The 21269-nt window shown below is 37.6% G+C and overlaps 1 protein-coding gene and 1 pseudogene across 2 annotated transcripts in view; both read left to right on the top strand.

Annotated features, from left to right (window-relative positions):
- DIAPH2 (diaphanous related formin 2) overlaps positions 1–21269 on the top strand; it is a 997375-nt gene that overhangs the window by 780432 nt on the left and 195674 nt on the right. The gene's annotated exons all lie outside the window — the stretch shown is intronic.
- On the top strand, positions 7704–11822 carry LOC143670110 (NEDD4-like E3 ubiquitin-protein ligase WWP1; annotated as a pseudogene).

Here is a 21269-nt window from a genome sequence, read left to right as displayed (position 1 = left end):
ATGAAAGCCAGCCCTGGAGAAGTAAAGTGAGGAGCCCCCATAGGAACAGAGGCTGAAAGCAATGGAGCCCAAGGGCAAGGGACCTGCAGACATCAGCTGCATGGCTACCCAGCTGACAGAGGTGTTCCTAACCCATTGGCCTTTCTTAAGTGAAGGTAACCTCTTGTTGGTGCCTTAATTTGGACACTTTAACTTCCTTAGAACTATGAAGTTATAACTTATTAAATTCCCCTTTATAAAAGCCTTTCTATTTCTGTTATTCTGCATTCTGACAGCATGCAAACTAGAACACTTTGTCCTGGGCTCCTCTGTCACATGGAAACACACATGATGGCCTCTCCTGGCCTTTCCCTTCTCTTCTGGGTTCTGTTAACTTTCATCTTGCTTCCCTTGCCTTTCTATCTATCTGTCTTAATTATATTCTTCTTATTAAGCAGATTAAAACCCATTCTGATTGAGTTGGGCCGCATCTTAACTGAAGTAACCTCATCAAAAGGTTCTATTTACAATGGGTTCACATGTATAGGAATAAATTAAGTTTAAGAACTGTCTTTTTCCCTGGGGTACCTAGCTCTAAACCACCGCACTGTCATAGAAGGGAGCTAGAAGCCTTGAAATTGAGATAAATTCACAGTCTAAGGAACCAAAGGACATAAATTTTCCAATGACATATTGGTTTGCTTTCTAAACTATCTTTCAGCAACTTGTTTCGATTCCATCAAGATATAATGGTGAAATTATTAGGGAGGTAAATATATTCTAGTTGATTTGAAAAAATCAGGCCATACTGAGAGTTAGCCTGTGTTTTGGTTTGTTAAAGCTGCTGGAATGCAATATACCATAAACAAGTGGCTTTTATAAAGGGGATTTATTAAGTAAGAAGTTTACAGTTCTAAGGCCATGTAGCACATATAGATCAAAGCCATCAGACAATAGGACTTTCCACAGATCCTTTCTGGATAACTCCATCTCCCATCCTGGTTTGTCCTGACATGGCTGACTGCTTCCATGTTTGCTTAAATCCACATATGGGGCACTAACCACTGGGGTCTCCCTTTCTGGAAGCTCAGAATTTTTTAGACCATTAAATTTTGGTTTCTTTGTACCCAACATTCAGTTCTCAACTTATCTCTTTCCTCTCACATTTCACTATAAGCTGCGAGGAGTAACTAGGCTAGCATTTTCCACATTTAGTGTGAAAGTTTCCTCAGCCGTGTATCCTGGTCATCACATTTAAATTCTAACTTCCACCCAACAGCAGTACACAGTTTTGCCAAATTCTCTGCCACTTCAAAACAAGGGTATCCTTCCTTCCATTTGCAATGACATATTCCTCTGTGTCATTTCTATCTTAGGCCTTATATTTAGAGTCCACATTTCTACCAAGAGTCTCTTCAAAGCAATCTAGGCCTTCTAGGTCAAGCTCCTCACAATTTTTCCAGAATCTTTCCCTTATCCATTTAAAAACCCATCCATCATGTTTGGTATTTGAAAACTACAGCACCCAACTCTTAATACCAATATCTCTTTTGGTTTGTTAAAGCTGCCAGAATGCAGTATATCAGAAATGAGTTGGCTTTTATAAAGGGGATTTATTAAGTTACAAGTTTACAGTTCTAAGGCCATAAAAATGTCCAAACTAAGGCATCCAGATAAAGATAACTTGACGCAAGAAAGGCCGATGTCTGTCACCTGAGAAGGCACATGACTGGCATCTGCTGGTCCTTGTTCCCAGTTCCGTTGCTTCAAGCTTCTGATGCCAGTGGTTTCCTCTCTAAGCATCTGTGGGCCCTCACTCAACCTCCCTTGGGATACAACTCTGGGTTCTGGCTTGTCTACCATCTCATGAGAAGGCACATGATGACATCTGCTGGGCACATCTCCAAACATCCATGTCTAGGCATCTGCTCTCTCTGTCAACACTTCAAATGTGGGTCTCCAGCAGCTCTGAAGCAACTGAGGTTTCTCTAAAATGTTTTCCATTTTAAAGGACTCCAGTGAACTAATCAATACCCACCTTGAATGGGTGGAGACATGACATATCTCCATCTAATCAAAAGGTCACACCCACTATTGGGCAGGTCACATCTCCATGGAAACAATCCAATAAAAGTTTTTGGCCCACAATATTTAATCAGTATTAAAAGAAACATGGCTTTCCCTAAAAGATTGGATCAGGAAAAAAGACATGTATTTTCTAGGGTATATTACAGCTTCAAATAGGCACAGACTAGCTGTCCCCTGTAGCAGATAATCAAATTTCACTTAAGAAATTATTGAAGGTTTTTGATCAAGGCTTAAAGTTAAATCCTTCCTTTTCCTATCTTTAAATATCAATATAAATTACAATATTGAGTTATGGTAATACATATCAGAAGTACATACATTCAGATCCTCTACTGAGGCAAATGGCAATAGGCAGGATGTTATTATGCATTCCTATCCATGCTTTGTACCATGTAATCCTCTACTACTTTCAATTGGGCAAGACACTGATTCTTGACTCAAAGACTGCCATACAGAAGCTGGTCTGTTCTATAAGAGATAGCCTGTCTTGAGTACTAGTTCCAAAAGGATATTTCTGTACTGGTTGAATCAATTTTATTCTTTGTCTTGGGTGGTGGTGGGGGATGGGTTAGGAGACTGGGGGATAGGAGAAGTTACACTCAAAGACACAAGGAGAATTAGTTGACAAATGGCAGAAGAGTAAATAAAAACAAGTACTAAGTACTAAGAGCAGATGCACAAGGGTAGAGTTGATGGTAGGTGAGAATGGATATAAAGTACTAACGTAACAACATTACTGGGTCACTAGGGCTGTTGCTGATGCTAAAGGGTTAGAACCATTGTTGTTTCTTAAATGTTGTTTCAGTTCTTTGTGAGGCCTTTACCATGCAGCTGCTGAAACCAGTTTCCTACTCATCTTTACTTACACATACATCATAACACTAAGCCCCCATCTTTGTTTCTTGCATATCAACTAACATGTTTATCAAGAAAGTGGTGAGTAGCCAACTAAGTAACAGACATTCCTTCTTTTCCTTCTCCTTCTTCTCTGTACCAACCAACTGAAGAAGCTAATTTCTAGAAGAGAGAGGAGGCAGAGGGAAAGTGAATGGTGAGACAGATTATGTCACCCATTTTCCCTTCTCAGTACATACGTCCAAAAGACTTAACAACAGTGGGGAAAAGAAAAATTTTGAAGCAGAAATACACATAACCAGAAAATTATGGAATCTTCCCATGATGATATTAAAGTACATGAAAAGGAGATTTTATATAGCATGTTTGGGAGCAATGATGAAGAAAACTAAAGTAATTTATATTTATACCCCCACTGAGTTGAGGCTGCTCAACAAACCAGGTTATACACCCCCTTTCTCAAACATATCATCTAAAAAAGAGGGGTATGATATGCTCCTGATTTTAAATAGGTAGTCATAATAAGGAAACATATGATTGCAGTAGTGAATCCTCTCTGGGCATTAAAAAACAACAAGGTGGCCAGACAAACACATATACACAAAAGAGATTCCCTGCACTTTAAAAGTAGATAAGCTGAATTACTGACCTGAGCAAAAACTGGAGTGAAATTGTTATTGCCCTTCTGCAATTGTTCAGGAAGTTGAGTGGACAATTGATTGATTGTAGAATCCACTAAGCAAAGAAAAAGAGCACTATTCAAAAATTTGGTTTAGAAACTGTTGAATGTCCCCTTGTTCTGTGCACTTCCGGCATCAGCAATTAACAGTACCGGCTCCCTCATTTCCAGGAATTGTGTACTTAGTAGTGGGCTGCCATTATTGCTCTGGTATATGACATTTGTTTAAATGGGCTGACATAAAAGGAGGGGAGTTCTTGAAAATAGACATCTATCCTAGACTTTGCTAATGCCTATGTTAGGCACTGAGGAAGATATAAGGGTACATTTGATCTCTTCAAATAAAAATGAAATCCAGAGCTTCCAGTTGACCAAGATGGTGATGGAAGATGCTCCAGGATGCTATTCCCCCATGAAATCTTTGAACAACCAGCAAAAACTGGCAAAGCCATCTTTCTCAAAACTCTGGAAAACAGTCGAAGGGTTACAGTAACTAGGCAAGTGCCAAATCAAGAAAATGTAGCTTTCAAAATGGTAGGCACCAGATTGTTCCTATGCTAGATAAGCCCTGAAACCCAGAAATACCAGTGTCTCCAATAACTTTACCAGTTTCATTCCTATACTCTATGAGGTCAACACCCCTTTCCAGCACAAAGAAATTAAAATGGTAATTGCCCAGATATCCCCGAAGATTGAGAGAATGATCAAATGAGGAGGTGGCATAACTGAGAAATCAGGATTTAGCAAATGATTATGACTACTGATTCATTACATAGATGTTACTTTTTGGTTTCTGGTGTATTAGAGTAGCCAGAAGGAAATACCTGAAGTGGTTGAACTGTAATACAGTAGCCTTGATCTTTGGTAATGGTTATATAACTATTTAGCTTTTATCATGTGACCATATGATTATAAAACCTTGTGATAGACAGTTCCTTTATCCAGAGTATGGGTAGAAGAGTAATAAAATAAAGACATGCATGGGGTAAAAATGGTAGCAAAACTCATGGCACTCTTGCGAGCTCCCCCACCCCTGCCACTGCCTGGCAGTGTGAATTCAGCCTCTATTCCCATTGTAAGTCCCTGCCACTGTTCCTGGGTGAGCAGAATAACCCCTAAGCACATACTGGGGTGCCTGTAAGTCAGTGCCAGTCTATCAGGTGTCAGCCTGAAGCACTGAACCAGGAAATTCATCTAGAACTCACCATCCCGGAATTTTTCCTGCAGAAAAAAGCATCTAGCACACAGCTAAAACCATTTAAGAAATAACTAAGCCCAAGAAGTGTGGAGCAAAGGATTACCTGCATTAAGTCATATGATGGAGCACCTAGGAGGTGCTATTTCATGGTGCTTGAGAGGGCATTCAAATTCCTTATAAACATGGGAAAACCTAAGGAGAGGAGGAAACACAAGCCCAGGATAAAAACCAGTTTCCACAGAGTCACAGATAAAACTAAAGAGAAGGTGTATTTCACATTCACCTCTGACTGATCTTCTTAAGAGGGCTGTGTTTAAAGGAGACTGCTAGCCAAAGAGCCAGTTTGCAAAGACCATGAAAGATCCTTGTATTAGTTTGCTAAAGCTGGTGGAATGCAGTATACCAGAAATAGAAGAGCTTTTACAAAGGGAATTTATTACATTACAAACTTACAGTTCTAAGGCCAGAAAAATGTCTAAACTGAGGCATACAGGAAAAGATACCTTGACTCAAGTAAGGCCAGTGCCACTATGGACTACTGAGTCCATTGAGAAGGAATGAAGTTGTGAGGCATGCAACCAGTGAATGAAACTTAAGGACAGTATGATGAATAAAATGTCAGAAACAAAAAGACAAATATTTTCATGCCTCACTCATATGGATCAACTATAATATACAAACTCAGAGAATTGAAGTTGCAAGCATGGTTTATCAGGTTGGAGCCTATTGTAAAGGCTCCTAGATTATGAGCTCCTATAGCAGTCACTTCACTTATATTTAGAAGTTGTAACTGATATTTCTAAAGTCTGAGATACTGAGCTATTTGTATATAACTTGGTCATTCCCTGAAACTTCAGGTATTTATTTAACTCCTGAGACTCAGAGTTAGAGCACTGAAGCTATGAAAGTCAGCAGTACCCCATACAGGAACTGTTTAAAAAATTGGAAAAGTGAATAGACTTTGTCTAGAGATATGAATGAAGCTGATCTAGATGGGACTAAGGTAAATCAGAATATGGGGTAAAAGATGATATGGCCCTTATTTTAAAAATTCAACCTCTGTGTGAGATCAAAGGGAGAGAGGTTTATTTGGTACAAAATTTATATTTTGGGTAGCACATTACCTAATTTAACCTGTATGCTCAGTTTACTTGAACACTATAAATACTTACTGAATAAGGCCTGGTTTGTACAGGTTAGTGTGATGACCTGATATATCCTAGAGTCATTTGGACAGAGAATAAAAAAATATTTGCAAAGTCCCCTTGGGGAACTGGGAAGAAAGGAGGAAATGTTCAACTTCCTCATCTAGGGAATTCTTGATATTCTCGCAAGCAGTGGGAACAACCAACTCAAAAGACTGAGCCTTCAATCTTGGGGCTTGCCCCTATGAAGCTTATTCCTGCAAAGGAAAGGCTAAGCCTACTGATAATTATGCCTAAGTTGTCACCCCCAGAGAGCCTCTTTTGTTGCTCAGATGTGGCCTCTCTCTCTAAGCCAATTTGTCAGGTGAGCTCACTGCCCCCCCCCCCACCCTGCTATATGGCACATAACGCCCATGGGTGTAAATCTCCCTGGTAATGTGGGACAGGACTCCTGGAATGAGCCAGAACCCAGCTTGAGAAAGTCTTCTTGACCAAAAGGGGAAGAGGGAGATGAGACAAAATAAAGTCTCAGTGGTGAGAGATTTCAAACAGAGTCAAGAGGTTATCCTGGAAGTTATTCTTAAACATTATATAGATATCCCTTTTTAGTTTATGGTGTAATGGAGTGGCTAGAGGGAAGTACCTGAAACTGTTGAGCTGTGTTCCAGTAGCCTTGATTCTTAAAGATGACTGTATTCTCCTTTTATCCGGGTATGGACAGATGAGTAAAAAAATAAGGGTAATAAATGAATAAATAATAGGGGGAGATAAAGGGAAAAATTTGGGTAAATTGTAATACTATGGATCAATGAGAGGGAAAGGTAAGGGGTATGGGATATATGAGTTCTTTTTTTTGCTTTTTATTTCTTTTTCTGGAGTGATGCAAATGTTCTAAAAATGATCATGGTGTAGAATACACAACTATCTGATGATATTGTGAGCCATTGATTGTACATTATGGTTGGACTGTACATGTGTGGATATTTTTCAATAAAAATATTATAAAAAAGAAACGCCGGTATCTGTCACACGGCAAGGCACATTGCTGGTGTCTACTGGTTCCTGGATCTGTTGCTTTCAGCTTCTGATGTCAATGGTTTCCTCTCTAAGCACCTGTGAGCCTTCACTTACTTCCTCCAAGACACAACTCTGGGTTCTGGCTTGCTTAGCATCTCATGGGAAGGTACATGGTGACATTTGGCAGGCTCTGCCTGTGTCTAGGCATCTGCTGTCTGTTGGCACTCCAAGCTTCTCTGTCAGCTCTGAAGCAACCATTCTCCAAGTATTTGCGTTTGAGGTTTCTCCAAACTTTTTCCCCTTTTCAAGGACTGTAGTAAACTAATCCAGACCCACCTTGAATGGGGGAGTCACATCTCCATCTAATCAAAAGGCCACACTCACAATTGGTTGTGTCTCCTCTGCATGGAAGTAAAAGGTCATACCCACAATTGGGTGTGTCACATCTTCATGGAAGCAATCCAGCCAAAGTTTCCCACTCTAAACAATAGGTCTGGCCCCACATGATTGGATAAGGATTAAAACATGGCTTTTCTGGGGTACATAATAATTTCAAACTGGCACAGTCTTTTTCCATTGCTTTGTTTGTTTGGTTATCCCCTGTGGTTGGTGCCTGGCCAAGGGGAGGGGGGTTGGGGAAGTGTGGTTCCAAGTGGTTGCAGGCAACCTGAGCTGCCAGGGCCAACAAGCCTGCTGCAAGATGGAGATCCTTGGTGAGGGCATCCACTATAGGAGGAGGCACCACTGCAATGGCCACCTGGCCACCAGAAACAAATGGTTTTATGCAGAATGTGTCTCCTTAGTAGGATATGAGCTCCTTGAAAGAAGGAAAGTGTCTTACTCATCTTTGTATCTCCAGTGTCTAACAGTTCCTGGTACATAGTTTAAGCTGAATTTTGGGACATGGTTACTGCTTCACCAAGGTCTGAAACTAGTAATAACTGCAGTGGAAGGTTATAGTGACAGGTAACTGTTTCTGATGCCAAACTAAAATGAAAAAAGAACTGGTTTGGAGTAGCAATATATACAGAAGTAGTTGTAGATTGAGAAATTAATGAGACAGCAAAATCCAGTAGTTCTTCTAATCCAAAATGGGATGAACAACTAACTGTAAATGTGACCCCACAGACTATATTGGCACTTAAAATTTGTAGTTATCACCCTTTAAAGGCAGATGCTTTATTAGGAAGCAACAGCAATAGATTTGAAACAAGCTCTGCTAATACACAATAGGAAATTGGATAGAGTAAAAGGGCAATCAAAACTTTCCTGGAACCAAAAAGATGGCATAGTGCAAGCTGGAAAATTGACAGTTGTGTTTCATGGATTGGTGGCTGAGCAAGAAAATCTAACAAAATGCAGCTCATCTCCAGTCATAGAAATACAGCAAAATGGGGATGCCTTGCATGAAAATAGAGATCCTTCAACAAGGAGCATCACCAGGTTGGCTGTTAAACGTACTAATTCGATAGATTCATGTACTTACAACACTGTGATCCAAAACTCATACTGTTCATATGTAGTTCATAGAGACAACACATCCTCATCTCTGTCTCAAGTTGTGCCAAACCCCAAAGTACAGCATCTCCAAAACCATTCACATCTGGGCCTGCCAATGACACTGTTAATGGTTAGCCATCCTCATCTGCACCAACTGATAGTGCATCGGCCACACAGACTGCAGTAAAGTGATTTCTGAAGAAACTGCCTTGTCTTCAAATTGCACTACTACTGCTGTGGAACATCCTCCAGTTCAAGAAATACTGACTTCTTCACAAATCAATGAATGTATTCCTTCTACCAGTAGAGTAATGGTATCTCAAGCTAGAAGTATGTTAGATCCTGCCTCTCTCATTCTGGAAATAGTTCTGTCTTTGAAACACCTAAATTAGGACAACCAGTTGGATGTGGGGAATCTATGGTGTTCTAGTTTGCAATATACCAGGAATGGAATGGCTTTTCTAAAAGGGGGAATTTAATAAGTTGCAAGTTAACAGTTTTTAGGCTGTGAAAATGTCCCAATTAAAGCAAGTCTATAGAAATGTCCAATCTAAGGCATCCAGGGAAAGATACATTGATTCAAGAAGACTAATGAAGTTCAGGTCTTCTCTCTGAAGTGGAAAGGCACACAGCATGGTCAGAGTTTCTCTCGGCTGGAAGGGCACATGGCGAACATGGCATCATCTGCTAGCTTCCTCTCCACCTCCTCAGTAGGCATTTTCCTTCTTCATCTCGAAAAGTCGCTGGCTGGTGGACTCTCTACTTCATGGTTCTACAGCATTCTGTTGTGGCTTTCTTGTGGCTCTGTCATTCTCTGCTCTCTCTGAATATCTCTTATTCTCCAAAATGTTTTCCTCTTTTATAGGATTCCAGTAAACTAATCAAGACCCACCCGAATGGGTGGAGACACATCTCCACCTAGTCCAGCTTAACAACCACTCTTGATTGAACCACATCTCCAGAGAGATGATCTAATTACAGTTTCAAACATACAGTACTGAATAAGGATTAGAGGAAATGGCTGCCTTTACAAAATGAGATAGGATTAAAACATGGCTTTTCTAGGGTACATAAATCATTTCAAACCAGCACATATGGCAACAGTTGGGAAATGCTAACACCAAAATTTTGCCATTGGGGTGGGAATAGAGAAAAGATCATCATGGTAGAACCTATTATACAGATCATAACACCCAAACAACCACCTGAGAGAGACCACAGCCTTTACCCCCAGGTTTGGAAAGTAGAGGTGATGATTGTGGAAGAGTTTATTATGTGGATCATAACACCAGAACATCAGTGGCCTACTATGGAATCTGTCTGAAACTTTCAACCATGGCAGTTTCAGTGGAACCATTTACAGGGTGCTATACAACAGTTCATCCCATGATACCTCTATTCAGCTTCAATGTTAAAGCTGCAGAAGATGACCCATATGGGTGTTTGCCACCAGGCTGGAGAAAAAAAGAATGGATTCCACAGAGAGGGTTTAATTTGTGAATCATAACATTAAAACAACCCAATGGGAAGATCCAAGAACTCAAGGCCTATAGAAGGAAGAACCCCCGCCTGAAGGCTGGGAAATAAGGTATACTCAAGAAGGCATTAGGTACTTTTTTGATCATAATGTAAGAACAACACCATTCAGAGATCCTGACAATGGGAAGTCATACGTAATGAAAGGTGGTCCACAAATTGCTTATAGGTTGAAGTGGAAGCTTGCTCATTTTTGTTATTTGTGCCAGTCTTATGCACTGCCAGTCATGTGAAGATCAGCATGTCCTGGCAGTCCCTATTTGAAGATACCTTCCAACAGATTATGGCATTAAAACCATATGACTTCAGGAGGTGATTATGTGTAATATTTAGAGAAGAAGGACTTGATGATGGTGTTCCAGCAAGAAAATATATAAAGTTTTGTACCCAATGTATCATTTATTTACGTGTGCTGGCAAGAACAACTACTGATTGCAAAGAAATACAAAATCAACCATTAATCTAAATCATCTTTCATACTTTCATTGGTTGCTTTATTACTATAGCACTTTTTCATGGAAAGTTCATCAATACTGTTTCCTCTTTACCATTCTACAAGCAAGTAAAAAAACCTACAATTAAGGATTTAAATCCACTGATACTGAATTTTATAACTCCCTTACCTGGATAAAAGACAATAAGAGTTCAAGAATGTGATTTAGATGTGTACTTTTCTGTTGACATGGAGATTTGGGGAGAAGTTACTTCACATGTTCTGAAATTAGGAGGTTCTAATATCCTTGTCACTGAAGAAAACAAAATGAATATATTGGTTTAATGATGGATGGTGTTTTGTTTTGTTTTTTGTTTTTGGAGTACGAGAATAGACCAAAGCTCTCCTTGACCATTTTAATGAAGTTGTTCCCTTTCAATGGCTGCGGGACTTTGAAGAAAAAGAATTGGAGGGTATTTTGTGTGGCATGCAGTAGACTGACTTCACAGATTGGCAGAGAAATGCTATTTATTGGCATTATAAAAGAAATTATTTGATTTTGACAGTTTGTGAAAGACACAGACAATGAACTGCCATTTGTCACTGGAACTTGCCATTTACCTCTAGAGGATTCACTCAGCTAGCTCATGGGAAGTAATGGGCCTCAAAAATTTTGCATAGAAAAAGTTGGCAAAGGCACTTGGTTACCAAGAATCCACATGTGTTTTAATTGCCTATATCTACCACAATATGAGAATTATGAACAACTAAAGGAAAAGCTTCTTTTTGCAATAGGAGAGACAGAAGGATTTGAACAAGAATGAATATGGTTTCTTGTCTTGGAAGAGCTCTTGCATTTAAATACCCCAGCCAATAAAAATTGTACAGATAGTGTATGTAAGCTGTTCATTCTGTATAGTGAATTTTCTGAATCTCTCAAAGTATGTTTTCCATTCTTCCACAGAAATATGCAGAAAAATTCATCCTTTTCTACTTTATGTATTAGTCCCTTGAAATTACTGACCAGAAAAATTCCATCCCTAAATTTTGAAGCAAGAAAGAGACTTTATTAAAAATAATAATTGTACACACACATATAAGCATATCTGATGGAGGCTCTTGTTTCATAGAGCTCTGATTATATTACGCATGAAAGCTATTCATTCAATAATATCTGAATTTGGCTTATCTTGTTTCTATTATCCAGGGGAAAGAATGCAAATTACTCCATATTCTAGTCCCTTATGCAGCATCTGAGGGTGTTTAGTTGCATGGCTCTGTCAGGATGGGATTAAGGTCTTCAGCCAAATCTTACTTTGAGTGTGTTAAGAAATGGTGCTGGCTTTTCTGAGGTGCTTAAACCTGTCACTTTGTTTTAAATAAACAGAATAGTTGAAAAATTTCCTTCTTTGCTACATCAGTAATACAAAGTAATATATGAAAATATAACTTGTGTAAAAGTCATATACTAGAACTGATACAATTTAGTGTATTATAAAAATTGGAAAGAATTCATCAAACAGCATAGCGGTTTGTTTACAAGTTACTTTGGAATGCTGGTAATTGTGGAATTAAAAAGAATCAGGCAGTTCTGTACTCTTGTTTCTAAATCTATAATGTTCTTTAAATTTAATTAATAGTAAATTGATGCAGTTTGATACTTAGGGACACACACGCAAACAAAAAATGTTAATTCTACCCAATGTGATTTATAGATTTAATGCAATTCTAATCAGAATTCCAACAGCCTTCTTTGCTGAAATGGAAAAGTCAAACATCAAATTTATATGGAAGGTTAAATGACCCCAAATAGTCAAAGTCATCTTGAAAAAGAAGAACAAAGTTGGGGAATTCACACTTCTTTATCTTAAAACTTATTACAAAGCCACAGTAATCAAAACAACATGATACTGAAACAATGACCGTCATATAGGCCAATGGAATTGAATTCAGAGTTCAGAAATAAACCATCACAACTGTGGCCAACTGATTTTTTTTCTGACAAGGGAGACTCCAATTTTATTATGTAGTGCTGAAAATTCTTATGAAAGATAAGAATTATTTTCTCCAAAAAATGAACATTGTACACATAATTGCAGACATTCCTGGATCCCATGAATCTTGGTCAATGGAGGTTAAAAATTCTCACAAATCTAACACCTTTTGCAACATTTTTTATTGTTAAAAATAGCATATATACAAATAAACAATAAATTTCAAAGTGCATTTTAACAGTTAGTTATAGAACAGATTTCAAAGTTTGCATGGGTTACAGTTCCACAATTTCAGGTTTTTTCTTGTAGCTACTCCAAGACACTGGAAACTAAAAGGAAATATCATTATGATGGTTCAGTAGTCATACTCATTTGTTAAATCCTAGCTTCTCTGTTATAACTCCTCCTTCTACTTTGATCTTTCTCTCAGTCTTTCGGGATATTTAGATTATTTCCAGTCTAACTTTTTTCAGGTTGAAGAGGGGTATCAACAATATGGTATAGGAGGATGGAACTGGCTGATGTTCTTGGAGAGGCTGGTACCTCTGGGTTTTAGGACTTATCTGTCCTAGGAACCTTCTGAAGGTTTTAGGTTTCTGAAAAGTAAACTTAGTGCATGTAACTTTTGTAAGATCTCAGATAGAGCTCTGGATGTTCTTTAGGATTAAAAGGAATGATGTTTGTTGGGGTTTGGCAAATGTTGGCAATTATCAATATTTAGCTGAAGCTTGTATAAGGGTAGCCTCCAGAATAGCCTCTGGATTCCATTTGAGCTCTCTTAGCCATTGATACCTTATTTTGTCCTATTTCTTTTCCCCCTTTTAGTCAAGAAGGCCTTTCTGATCTCATGGTACCAGGGCTAGGCTCATCTCTGAGAGTCATGTCCCATGTTGCCAGGGAGATTCACTGGACATTATGTCCCTTGTAGGGGATAGGGTAATGATTTTACTTGCAGAGTTGGGCTTAGAGGGAGAGATGGCCAACTGATTTTTTTTTTTTTGCTCTTTTCTTTCTACTTGCTGTAGCATTTCTTTTTTTTTCTTTGCCTGCATTTTTCTTATTTATTATTATCATTTAAAATTATGAAATATAGCATATATGCAAAAAAAGCAATAAATTTCAAAGTACATTGTAGCAAGCAGTTATAAGACAGATTTCAAAGTTTGGTATGGGTTGAAAAGTGTGCAAGTCCATTAAGTTGGGAAAGAATATTGTCTTTAGCAGGGGGTGCTTCAAAAACTGAATATCTATATGCAAAAGAATGAAGATGGACCTTTCTTATGTCATATTCAAAAACCAATTCAAAATGGATCAGTGACCTAAGTATCAGAACCCTCCCAAAAATATAGGAATGCACCTCATCAAAATTAAAACCTTTTGTGAGGGCAGGCCACGGTGGCTCAGCAGGCAAGAATGCTTGCCTGCTATGCCAGAGGACCCAGGTTCAATTCCCAGTGCCCGCCCATGTAAATAAAAAACCTTTTGTGTATGAAAGCACTTCATCATGAAAGTAAAAAGGAAATCTACAGAATGGGAGAAAATACTTGGAAACCACATATCTAATAAGGATTTAATATCCATAATATATCTAAAAATCCTGCAATTCAACAACAAAAAGACAAACAACCCAATTTAAAGACAGGTAAAAAGGCTAAATAGACATTTCTCCAAAGAAGATATACAAATGGCCAATAAACACATTAAAATGACAATTGCCAAAAAATGGAAGCAACCCAAATTTCCATCAAACAATGAATGGATAAACAAAATGTGGTATATACATACAGTGGAGTATTATTCAACTGTAAAAAGGACTGAAGTTCTGATACATGTGACAACATGGATAAACCTTTATGATATCATGTTGCATGAGATAGGGCAGACACAAAAGGACAAATATTGTATGATTTCAGTGAAATGAAATAATTACAATAAGCAAATTCCTAGAGTCAGAAACTAGAATATAAGTTATCAGGGGCCATGGTAGATAAAGGGAATGGGGAGTTAATGCTAAGTTGGAGCAGCTTCTATTTGGGTTCATGGAAGAGTTTTAGTAAAGGATGGTGGTGATGGTAGTAGCCCATTGTGAACATAATTAATAGCACTGAATAATTTTAATATGGGTTTAAAGGGGAAATATTAGGTTTCATATGTATTACTAGAATAAAAACATTAAAAATATATATAGGATTGTACAACTCAAACAGTAAACTCTAATGTATACTATGGACTGTAGTTAATAGTACATTTATAATAATATTCTTTCATCAATTGTAATATAGGTACCACAATAATGGAAGGTGTTAATAAGTAGGGTATGTAGGATCTCTCTATTTTCTCCATGGTTTTTCTGTAAACCTATAACTTCTCTAATAGTAATATATATATATATATATATATAAGCAGTACTTAGGAAAGATTTTATTTGAAAGGATTCTTGCAGTGGGTGGGGGGGGGGTAGGGAGAAGGGATTATTGCAATAGTGGGAATACTCGGACCATAATATCTGCAAGAATCTGAAGAGTTCTGCAAAGGAAGTATTTTTGTTCTTTTTGCTTTGTTTTGTTTGTAAGAGGTGAGTAAATGAGGATATAAAGAATCTGGCCTGAAGAAGTAGGATGAAAGTGTATGGCATGATCCTGTAGTAGATAGAGAATTTTTACCCTAGTTGGTTGCATCATGGCTTAAACTGAGTGTGGGTAAAAGTTCTGAGGCCTGGGGGAAGGAAAGAAACTTAGCCAAAGTTTGATTAACAAGTACTTTGTTCTGACTGATGAGTAGGGACAAGCAACTCACCTAATCATTTATGAGGCAAAGAATGGGAATGTGGAGGGTCTGTGCCTGACCTTGACATAGCTAAATAAGGGGATCAACAGTGAGTCCCATCTAAGTCATTTGGGGACGGATGGTTCTTCGCTGTAAGTTGTTTCCTGAAATACAAAGGATGAAAGGATTTCTTAACCTTGGCTGTTTTTCGGCATCACAGGGCTTGGGTGAAGTTCAACATTGTCATCATAATGCCTTCTGGAAGCTAAAAGTATTCTTTCCTCTCTCTCCTCTTCCCCACTAGGTCTGTGTTTTTACTTCTTAAGGACATAGTTAGGGTTATTATACTTATTGTGTTCTGATGTGGCAGTCCTGTTGAAGTCCCTAGGTAAGGGGTGAGTTCTTCTGTAAAACAAATGAACTCTGAACAGGTCTCTGACCTTTGAAAAAACTCTTCTTTTTTTGTGATTGTTCTTTGGGAACCGGACATCAAGTATTCTTAATGTAAATCGGTATGTAAGCATATGTATAATTGTCTGTTCATTATCCTGTCTCTTTCTTTGTTTTGGCACTCTAAGTGGAAGCATCTCACTTTCAAATAGGTTTATATTGAATGCTAATGTTTTTCTTTACATCTTCCACTTGTAGTGAGCCTTGTTTAGGGAGTGGTCAACTTCCCTTGATTTGTTGATAAGGCTGTTGCTAAGGTCTTTCAGCACCTCAGAGGCACATTATGAAATCCAAAAATCCAGTGCCCACTCAGGCATTGCCATAGAGTGTATGCTCTAGAGCAGGATCTGCAAATGTTTTCTGTAAAGGGCCAGATAGTAAATATTTCAGGCTTCATGGACTATTTAGTCTTTGTTGCACCTATGCAACTGTGCTGTCGTAGCACAAAAGCAGCCATTTACATAATGAATGGGTGTGGCTGTGATGAAACTTTATGTACACTGAAATTTGAATTTTATGAACTTTTCTTGTGTCAGGAAATGTTATTCTTCTTTTGATTTTTTAAAAAATGACAAATTATGTAAACTGTTGTTAGATCATGGCCCACACAAAAGCAGGCATCATGTGGATTTGGCCACAAGGGCTGTACTTTACCATCCCTGCTTCCTAGCTTACAAAATTAGTTCTGTCACCTCCCAGCTATGTGACTTTGAACAAGCTACTTATATTTGCCTGTTTCTTTACCTGTGAAATATGTTCCTGTGAGGGTTAAATGTACATCCGTTAGAACATATAGTAATGGCTCAATAAAATTTTAGATATCATTAATATTCCTACCTCCAAAAATAGCTTCATTTTATCCTTTCAGAAAGTATACTTAAATTTACTTTGTCAGATGGTTTCGAATTGTGTTAAATTTGTTCTTTTCCCAAGTTTGTTTTTGCTTAGTTTTCCCTTCACAAGTGTTCCATGTACTTAGTAAAGGATTGATTCTGATAAAACACACAGAGTATTTTTATATATTATTTAAAATATCGAATGTGAGATATTTTACCAGAGGCATCAACAGTGGTTTTTCTCTTAAGCATTAACATTCAGGCTTATTGAGTGTTTGTTTATTTATAGAATCTGAAAGTTTCTTCTCCCAGTCTTCTAGAATATAGGTGAATGGGTAAAAAATAAGCATAAACAGTATTTTTTTTTAATATGGGCAGGCACCAGGAATCGAACCCGGGTCCTTGGGCATGGCAGGCAAGCATTCTTGCCTGCTGAACCACTGTGGCCCGCCCTAAACAGTATTTTTAAACTGTCATTTACTATCACGCTGTGTTCCCTTAGGCAAACTGCCAAAAAGATGACTCTGGCCAAAAAGTTTCCCTGAAATTCTACCATTAGAAAGCCATTCATTTGTGTTAATAAACTCCTTTTTAAGATGTAAATATGTCAGAGCAAGTTAACTCATCAATTTAGTCACCCTGACATACTTTTAGGTGGCACCTACCATGTATATATTGGGGGGGGGGGAGGTCATCTCACCCTTCCTTATTCATCACTTTGGGATGGAATAGCCATTTTCCTTGTGACCCTTAATATAGTATTTATTCTATGATAAAATGTTTCTGAAAAACTAACCTTAAATTTAAATTATTAAGGAAGAGTTGTATTCACTATGAAGTTTAATTTTGCTTTTTGGTGTATACTACTGTGTAAGGCCTCAACCTGGGAGCATAATGTTTTTGTTTTGTTTTACAAATTTTCAACTACTGCCTAATGTAATTACTACATTGTCCCTAGCTCATCCTGAGATTTCTGGTAATTTCTTCTGAGTTCCTATATTCTCTTTTCCCTCTTGAAAGTTTTCTTCTTTTGAAAAGGAACATATACCTTCATTATTTCCCTTAGATCTTGATACATTCTATTTAAGCTCTCTTTTAATTAATCTCTTTGGAATAATATCTTGATTTTCCCTAAACTTTTTCTTGGCCATAGATAACTTCATAGACCGTTATCTTAGTTACCATCTGTTGGTTTTCTATGTCATCATGTCTATTCTTTACCCATGTCCAGTTAAACTCCAAACAAACAAAAACTTCCCCATCAGGTAGGGGTTTTCTAGAAGCTTGAGGACTGTAATATAAGCTGCTCAGGATTTTATGTCTATTGTGATGACACAGTGCTTTGCCAAATTGTTTGATTTCTTTTTTTTCCCCCTGAAAGCATTTAATGGTATCCCAGAGAGGGGATTTTGTTTCTCTTCTTTGATAAGTGGGCAGTCTTCTAATTTTTAGTCATTTACAAATCCATACATCCTACAGCATGTCCTTAATCTGGATCATGATATACAGTGTGAAAAAAAATCGGATCTAACAATAGTTTTTTTGCACTCTACTTGTCACTTCCTTCTTATGCCATTGACTGCCATATTTACTACTGCTGATAACCTTGCTCACAAAACCAATTTTCCTTCTCTATTTAGTCTTTCATCAGTAATAACCAAAACTGGCCATCCTACTTTGCCCAAGGTTGTATGCAAAATAATATTTCTCATTACAAATTAAATTATATTCCTTGTATAACTGATTTCTCCCACTCTGAACCCTTTTACATACAATAAAGAGGTGATGTTAAATGCCACCTTCATCATATCACTGTCCTGCTGAAAATACACCAACAGCTCTTTAGAGTCCATTGAAACAAGTTCAGACTTCTTACCTTGATATTCAAAGCTTTAGAACTTTACTCTACCTTTCCTATCCAATTGTAATTCCTCCATCTTGAAACTCTGTTGCTCTCCTCATTAGATTATCGTGTACAACATGTTTGTTTTATTTTAGGTAGCTACACTGATTCAAAATGACCTTGGGATTTTTATTCCCCTTTAAAATTAATGACATGATTTGGCAAAGTTATTATATGATGATAGAAAGAAGAACAAATGTTGCCTCTGAGTTGTGGGAGCAAAAAGGATTTTCTGGGATAATGGAAGTGTTCAATATTTTGATTGTGATGGTGGTTGTTAGATGGATGGACGCATTTGTTAAAATGCATTAAACTGTACATTTAAGATATGTACATTGCAATATTTATAAACTTTTCTATGTATGAACTATATATATATAAATTTAGTATACATACATACATAGGGCACATACATATGTGCTAAGAGTTGTCTAAATTTTAATGTCTTTGAACCATTTGTTATTTAGCCTCTTTTGTATGTTTTTTGGTCAGTTTCAGTGTCATGTGAATGGAATATCTGCACATGTGCTATAGAAATGTAATGTTTTCAGAGGCTTAACTTAAGCCTTATTTTTTCCCTGAGCCCTTCCCCAACTTCTTGAGTCCATAGAAAGCACAGTTTTATTTTTTTTTATTATTTACAATTATAAGTGTTATCTCATGTGGAAGGGTTTTTTCCTCAATAAGAAGCCTTCTGCTTCTTATTGGCCACTTAACACTGATTGGTTGATAGTAACTTCAACTTTGAGCAGCTCAGGTTCTTCAGAAAGCCTTAATAATACAACTGAGATTTCAAGGAGGCTATAATTTGGATTCAAGCCATCATGCCAAGGATTTTAGGAAGTGATTTTTATAGTGTTGACTTTAGTTCAGTAATTTCAAGATGGAATGAACTAGAGTGGACTCTTAGGTAATGAGAGACTCCAAGACACTAATTACTTAGCTTCCTAGAGGAATAAGGTTACTCTAATAAAAAATATTAGATAGGGCAGGCCACGGTGGCACAGCAGCAGAGTTCTCACCTGCCATGCCAGAGACCTAGGTTCAATTCCCGGTTCCCGTCCACACACACACACACAAATTAGATAAAAAGGAAAGAGAACTCAGAGTATTGTCAAAAAATGTGAAAAGTGTGAGAGTTTACCCTACTTGTATGCTAACAAGTTAACCTGCCACAATTTCCTGGATGCTGGCCAAAGACATGAGACCCTTCTGTCAGGGACAAATAACTTTATTACTCAAAGTACAGCAAGCAATATGAGCTTCATATTCATTTTGGTTCTCCTTGTCCCCTAAATCTCATGCAAGGATCCACAATGCAAGGGCTGGCCCAGGTAGATACCATACACACAGTAGGTTTGCATCACTGCTCAGGAACACCAGCCTTGGGTTCCTGAGACCCAAATCTTTTATAATGGGTCAATAGCAAACCTACCTGACATTTGTCCTAGAGGGAGATATAATCTGTCCTCAAAGCAAACAAACCTGCCTTCTGCTTTGTAGGGAGATACTATCTGTCTTCCAAGGCTTTCTACTCTACAGAAATCTTTGAAAAGATAGTCTAGAGTAAAGCCATCAGTGCCTTTGCTTACAAGATGTGCAGAAATATGAGAGTCCCATACAGAATTGTCTGTAAATAATTATGTGCTAGCCATCAGGGAGTAGTCTTGCATCAGAGGTACAGCATATGTAATTAATCGGCCTAGTGCTAATTTTTATCTGTAGCATCTCCAAACCCTTTGCAGAAATTAAGTCAATGTAACACAGGTAAATGTCAATTCCGAAAATTGAGCTCAGCAAACATTCAGCATCTCCTAAATGACTAACACAGTGGGGAACATGAAAAAGAAGGTACAACCCATGCCTTTCATTTTACTAGGTGCTAGTAGGTGCTTAGCTTTCTAGAGGACCAGTGTTATTCTAATTAAAAATGTTTGAGTAAAAAGGAAAGAGAACTCAGAGTATTGTCAAAAACTGTAAAAGGTTTTATCATATTTCAATTAGCTACACCAATTCAAAATGACCTTGTCTCTTTTATTTCCCTATAAAATTAAATGACATAATTTGGCAAATCTATTATATGATTATAGAAAAAAGAGCAGATGTTGTCTCTGAGTGGTGAAAGCATGAAGGAACTTTCTGGGGTGATGGAAATGTTTAGTATCTTGATTGTGAAATGTGATAAGCAACTCAGAGCCCACAGGCTGCATATAGCCTGCCTAGATCTTTCATACTGTCAGTGATCCGATTTCAGGATGAAAGATAAGAAAGTTGCCTCTGAATTTTTACTTCCTGACATGACCATATATTATCATTTTAGTGGCTAAAAATCATTGGCAAATTTTTCCTTGATGTTCTTTCACTTGGTAAAATAAGTAGTATAAGTTGAACAAAAATACATATTTCCATGTAATTTGATAAAGTTGTTTACTTTATCAATGACAAAATACATGTGAAAGATTTTTTTCCCTGAGTTTGTCCTCATAGACCAAAACAGAAAAAAAAAATCAGGTACAGTATTCATTGCTAATTACATCTAAATTGGAATTAATGGTTCCATCAACTTGGAAATTCTGAGTGAACTGATAACCTCACACAGTTCAACCACATATCAAATATCATTGAAATTTATTTAAAAAGAAGGATAATTTCTTTCAAATGATTATGTTTGTTTCCATTTTGTTTTCAGAAGACTCACTGAAATATAAATTGATTCTATGATATATATATATAACCTTGATTTTGTAGAGTTAGCCATTACATGAGAATCACTCAGCTCTTATATTATTTTATTATTATTTTTTTACATGGGCAGGCACTGAGAACCAAACCCAGGTCTCCGGCATGGCAGGCACGAACTCTGCCAGTGAGCCACCATGGCCCGCCCTAC

The sequence above is a fragment of the Tamandua tetradactyla genome, chromosome X (genome assembly GCF_023851605.1).
Source record: "Tamandua tetradactyla isolate mTamTet1 chromosome X, mTamTet1.pri, whole genome shotgun sequence".
NCBI classification, from domain to species: Eukaryota; Metazoa; Chordata; class Mammalia; order Pilosa; family Myrmecophagidae; genus Tamandua; species Tamandua tetradactyla.
This window is presented reverse-complemented; position numbering and strand designations above follow the sequence as displayed.